This window comes from Lepidochelys kempii, chromosome 28 (assembly GCF_965140265.1).
Source record: "Lepidochelys kempii isolate rLepKem1 chromosome 28, rLepKem1.hap2, whole genome shotgun sequence".
Lineage (NCBI taxonomy): Eukaryota > Metazoa > Chordata > Testudines > Cheloniidae > Lepidochelys > Lepidochelys kempii.
In genome coordinates, this window is record NC_133283.1 from 1,718,691 (window position 1) to 1,724,321 (window position 5,631).

Here is a 5,631-nt window from a genome sequence, read left to right on the forward strand (position 1 = left end):
TGAGCAGGGGGTTGGACTAGATGACCTTCTGGGGTCCCTTCCAACCCTGATATTCTATGATTCTATGATTCTATGAAATGTATTGTCTCATTCTATTAATAATGTGATTATAGCACAATGTGACTGAAATTATACCACTTCCAGACAAGGAAACAACAAAGGAGAAAAGCCATTATTGCATTGGCTGGGAATCAAACCCAGGTCCACTGCTTCAAAGGCAGCTATGCTCACCACTCTACAGCTAGTGTGGGCAGCTTTCCCGTATGTTATGGGTGCTAGCAAAGGCGGTGACACATAACCATGGAGCTAGTAAGCTGGAAGCCGCCTAACAGCTGGGAGCAGAGTTACCATCCCAGAGTGACTGAAAGGGGCAAAGGTGAAAATGGAGCTCCTTGGGAGCTGGCCCCACACCCAACCCGCCCCCAGGAGAGGGGAACTGAAGCTCAACTTCAATCATAGAAAAATCTTTCCTGAGAAGGAAGGGGACAGCTTGTTTTAAAGCCAAGGTTTGTGTTTGTTCCTGCTACATACAGAGGGGCTGGATAGTGCTGATTCCACCTCCCAGACTCCGGGACAATAAGGAACAAATTCAGGCTGCCAGTGACCTGCAAGAGGGAGATGATTTTTTCACAGTGACGGACGCCTTGTCCTGTGTCTGCCTCCTTCTAGTGACTGTTTGGTACAGGAATGCAGCCCCCACTCCTGGGTCTCTCCTGAGGAAATAAAGTTTCTGTGCAAAAATACCACACAATGGGACTAGGACATAAGGAATGAAACACAAGATGCTTTTTCCATGTGCACTGACTTTGAACTTTGTTGTTTGAGGTGTTGTTATATCTGTGTTGGTCCCAGGACATGAGAGACAAGTGGGGGTGGAGAGATGTCACATAATATTTTTTAAAGGACTAACACAAGAACTAAGGGTCACCCAATGAAATGAACAGGCTGCAGGTTTGAAATGAACAAAAGGAAGTATTTCTTCCTATAATGCACAGTAAACCTGTGAAATTCCTTGCCAAAGGATGTTATAAAGGCAAGACTATAACAGGGTTCAAAAAAACCCTAGATAAATTATTGTCACAGAGTCCCCAATCAACTGAGGTACCCCCACAATATTCAGAGAAAACATTAAGAACAGTCCCGCTTCATCACAGCCATCAGTGGCTATTAACTAGCATGGGAAGGGATGGTGTCCCTAGCCTCTGTTTGCCACTGGGAATGGGCCCAGGGGATGGATCTCTTGATGATTACCGTTCTGTTTATTCATAGAATCATAGAATATCAGGGTTGGAAGGGACCTCAGGAGGTCATCTAGACCAACCCCCTGCTCAAAGCAGGACCAATCCCCAACTAAATCGTCCCAGCCAGGGCTTTGTCAATCCGGGTATTAAAAACCTCTAAGGATGGAGATTCCACCTCCCTCCTAGGGAACCCATTCCAGTGCTTCACCACCCTCCTAGTAAAATAGTGTTTCCTAATATCCAAATTAGACCTCCCCCACTGCAACTTGAGACCACTGTTTCTTGTTCTGTCATCTGCCACCACTGAGAACATCTTGTTTGGAACCCCCCTTCAGGTAGTTGAAGGCTGCTATCAAATCCCCCAAAACTGATGCTCCAGAAGAGGCTTGAACTCACAACCTCAACATCACTCCATGCAGTACAGCTTGATAAGTACCATGCACCACCGGAGTCCACACTGACTAAACCTTCATCAACAATTTTGGACCTTGACAAATATTAATGGCTTACCCCTAAGAATGGGGTTGTGTTTCTTTCCTTATGTCCTGGTGCCATCTTGTGGCCATTTCCTTTCCCTCCTTTTGGTGAAAAGCTTTGGGATTTTGTGTAGAAACTTTATTTCCTTGGGAGAGATGCAGGAGTGGGGGCTGCCTGCATGTATCAAGGACCCACTAGATTAGAAGGTGACTGAGAAACACCCTTAAGACAAGGCAGCCGTCCCTGTCAAAAAAATCATCTCCCGTCTTCACTTGAGTGACAGTCTGAATCGTTCCTTATCCGAGCAAAGCCCAAGGACTGGCATCAGCAGCAGCAACAAAACCATCTGTACATAGCAGGAACCAACGCACAACGTGCTTTAAAAGGAGCTGTCTCCTTCCTTCTGGGGTAAAATTTGCCATTATGGTCATCGATTTTCATTGCCCTTCTCTGAGGGCAGAGATGGGGTTGGTGCCACGGCAGGCTAGGATGTGGAGTCCATGCCCCCATCTGTCAGTCACGCTGGGAACCTGTCTGTGCTCACAGTTGACAGGCTACCTCCAGCCTCTCCAGCCAGCTCCTTAGCTCTGTGCGGGGTGAGTCATTTAGCAAGCATCAGTGGCACACAGGAGAGATAATTTGCCAGGTGCATTGGTGGTATAGTGGTGAGTATAGCTGCCTTCCAAGCAGTTGACCTGGGTTTGATTCGCAGCCAATGCAGCGATGTGATGTTTTCTTGGCTGGGAATTGGTTTAATTTCAGTCACATTGTATCATTTTATCAATGGAATGAGAGAATTGATGTCCCAAATCCCAGCAGGTCATTCAACACCCAGTGGAGGAAGAAAGGGGTGGGACTATACAGTGAGCTGTTGGAGTCATCCTTGTATTACAATGTTTGGTTTATTTTTACGTTTTTTTCCTTTACTTCCCTCTCCCTTTTAGATTTGGAGCCTTTAAGATCAGAAAGGACCAGCGTGATCATCTGGTCCCACCTCCTGCACCTTGCAGGCCAGAAGACCCCACCCACCCACCCGCTCCTGTAACAGACCCCTAACCTTCAGGGCTGGATTAACTTTTTGTGCGCCTGGCACCAAATATATTTGTGGGCCCGCCTGGGGAATGATTGTAAAAGGGGATGGGGTCAAAAGCGTAGTGGGGCGGGAACAAGGGTTGGTCCCTGGAGCAAGGGAGGGGCCGGGGTAAACTGCAAGTGCAGCAGGGCTGAGGAGGAGGTAAACAGGATCCTACCCTGCTCCTGCCCACATACTTACCTGGTTTTAGCCCAGTCTCTTCGTCTCTCTCTGCTCTGAGCTGCCCCCTGCCTGCGGCAGCAGGACAGGGTCTCTTCCAGTGCTCTGGGGTGGGTGTTGGGAGTGGGAGGAACAGACGCTAATGTGGTTACTCCTATAATTGGACTTTTAGTTTCCAGGCAGCACTGCTAACCGGACACTCAGGTCCCGTTTTCTACTGGAGTTTCCAGTCTAAAACTGGAGACCTGGCAACAGGGCTGCCAGGAAAGCCTGGGAGGGGCAAGCAATCATTTTTAAGGGGGTGTGGGGGAAGGGGAAGCAAGTGGTGGAGAGGAGCTGGTGGGCAGGACCATGTCTGCTGTACTGCACAGGTAGGTTGGAGACTGGGGGAATTAGTCAACACAGTACCCCCAGCCCAGATGACGTGACAGCCAGTGGTGGATTTAGAGTTAGTGGGGGCCCCTGGCCCTGTGCTCAGCTTCATTTCTGGGGCCCCTCCTTGGGATCCAGCCAAGAAAAAGAACATTCTCTCTTATCTCCCCTGCCCCCGTTTGTCATTGTTGTTTTCTTCATCCTCCTATAAGTAATAGAAAGTAAATGAAAATAAAGTGAGTTATCTTGATTGTTCTTGAGTCTAACTTATTTTTCCACAGACCACTTGAAAATTGCGGAGGGTCTTGACGAACCACTTAGTGATCTTTCCACATATTGTAACAAGTGTTGGGGTGCAGGATCTGGCCAGGATCTAGGGTGCGGGAGGGAGCTCAGGGTTGGGGCAGGGGGTTGGGATGTGGAGCGCTTCCCTGGGGCAGCTCCTGTTTGGTGCGAGGGGTACAGGTAGGAAGGTGGGGGGTGCAGGAGCTCCCGTTTGGTGCTCAGGATTGGGGTGGGGATGGGGGGGTGCAAGAGTCAGGGCATGGGGTGTGGGGGGGATGTGTGGGGGAGTAGGGGTCAGGGCGGGGGTTGGGAAGGTGTGAGGGGGGTGCAGGGGTAAGGGTGGGCAGGGGGCTGGGGGTGTGGGTTGGGGTCGTGGGGGTGCTCATGGCAGGGGGCTGGAAGGGGTATGCCCCTATTCCAGCTCCTTCCCCAAGGCCCTGCCCCCACCTTTTCTTCAGCTCCTCCCCGGAGCGGGGAGCTCGCTGAGGCTCCGCTCTTCCCCCTCCCTCCTGCCGGTAAACAGCTGATCAGCGGCAGGGAGAGGGGGAGGGACAGGAACAGAGCACGCTGGGGGAAGAGGCTGCTGGCGGAGGCTGCCCTGCTGCAGCAGGAGCCAGGAGCACCAAGCTTCTGCCCCCACAGGAGAGAGCGGGGCCGGGGGGGTGCAGAAGAGCGGGCTGGGCCCCCTTTGGACCATGGGCCTGGTGCCCTGGCACCAGTTGCGTCATGGTAAATCCAATACTGGTGGGAGGGGAGGCAGCTCCGTGCACTGCCCCCACCCCCCCAGCGCATGGAGGCCCTCTGCTCCCCTCCCCCAATGGGCGTGCAGAGATGTGCCAGCAGCACTAAGGTGGCTCCCTGCCCACCCTGCCTCCATCCCTCCCTGCCCCTCCCAGAAGTGGCCGGCATCCCCTGGGGCGGGGGGAGTGTCTCCATGTGCTGCCCCTGCCCCAAGTACCAACTCCACAGCTCCCATTGGCCAGGAACTGCAGCCAATGGGAGCTGTGGGGGCAGCGTCTGCAGGCAACGGTGCACGGAGACCCCCCCTGGTCCCCCCCCCACCTAGGAGCTGCTGCCGGAGGGTTGTGTGTGCCGGTCGCTTTGGGAGCTGCACTGCCCGGGTAAGCGCCACCCCTCCCGCACCCCTGCCCAGCCCAGAGCCCGCACCCAAATTTCCTTGTCTTCCTTTCACCCAGAACCGTCCTTCTCCTGGGCTGCAAGGGAAGCCAAGAGGCAGCCACAGGATTCTTCCTCCCAGCAGCCAACCGCACCTCCCCAGACTTTGGCAGAATGAATGGCGGTGCTCTACTAACCCCCCTTAAAAAAAGAACAGGGGTGCTTGTGGCACCTTAGAGATGAATAAATTTATTAGAGCATGAGCTTTCCTGAGCTACAGCTCACTTCATCGGATGCATAGAATGGAACATAGAATAAGAAGATATATATACATATACATACATATATATATATACACACACACATACAGAGAAGGTGGAAGGTGCCATACAAACTGTAAGAAGCTAATTAGTTAAGATGAGCTATTATCAGCAGGAGAAAAAAAACGTTTGTAGTGATAATCACGATGGACCATTTAGACAGTTGACAAGAAGGTGTGAGGATATGTAACATGGGGAAATAGATTCAATATGTGTAATGACCCAGCCACTCCCAGTCTCTATTCAAACCCAAGTTAATGGTATCTAGTTTGCATATTAATTCAAGCTCAGCAGTTTCTCGCTGGAGTCTGTTTTTGAAGCTTTTCTGTTGCAAAATTGCCACCCTTAAATCTTTTACTGAGTGGCCAGAGAGGTTGAAGTGTTCTCCTACCGGTTTTTGAATATTTCCTGATGTCAGATTTGTGTCCATTTATTCTTTTGTGTAGAGACTGTCCAGTTTGGCCAATGCATATGGCAGAGGGGCACTGCTGGCACATGATGGCATATATCACATTGGTAGATGTGCAGGTGAACGAGCCTCTGATAGTGTGGCTGATGTGATTAGGTC

The 5,631-nt window shown here is 51.2% G+C and overlaps 1 non-coding gene across 1 annotated transcript; it reads left to right on the plus strand.

Moving 5' to 3' along the window:
- The first annotated feature begins 2,366 nt into the window (after positions 1 to 2,366).
- On the plus strand, positions 2,367 to 2,438 carry TRNAG-UCC (transfer RNA glycine (anticodon UCC)). Its single transcript has one exon. It is a non-coding gene; the product is annotated as a tRNA-Gly (tRNA).
- The last annotated feature ends 3,193 nt before the right edge of the window (positions 2,439 to 5,631 follow it).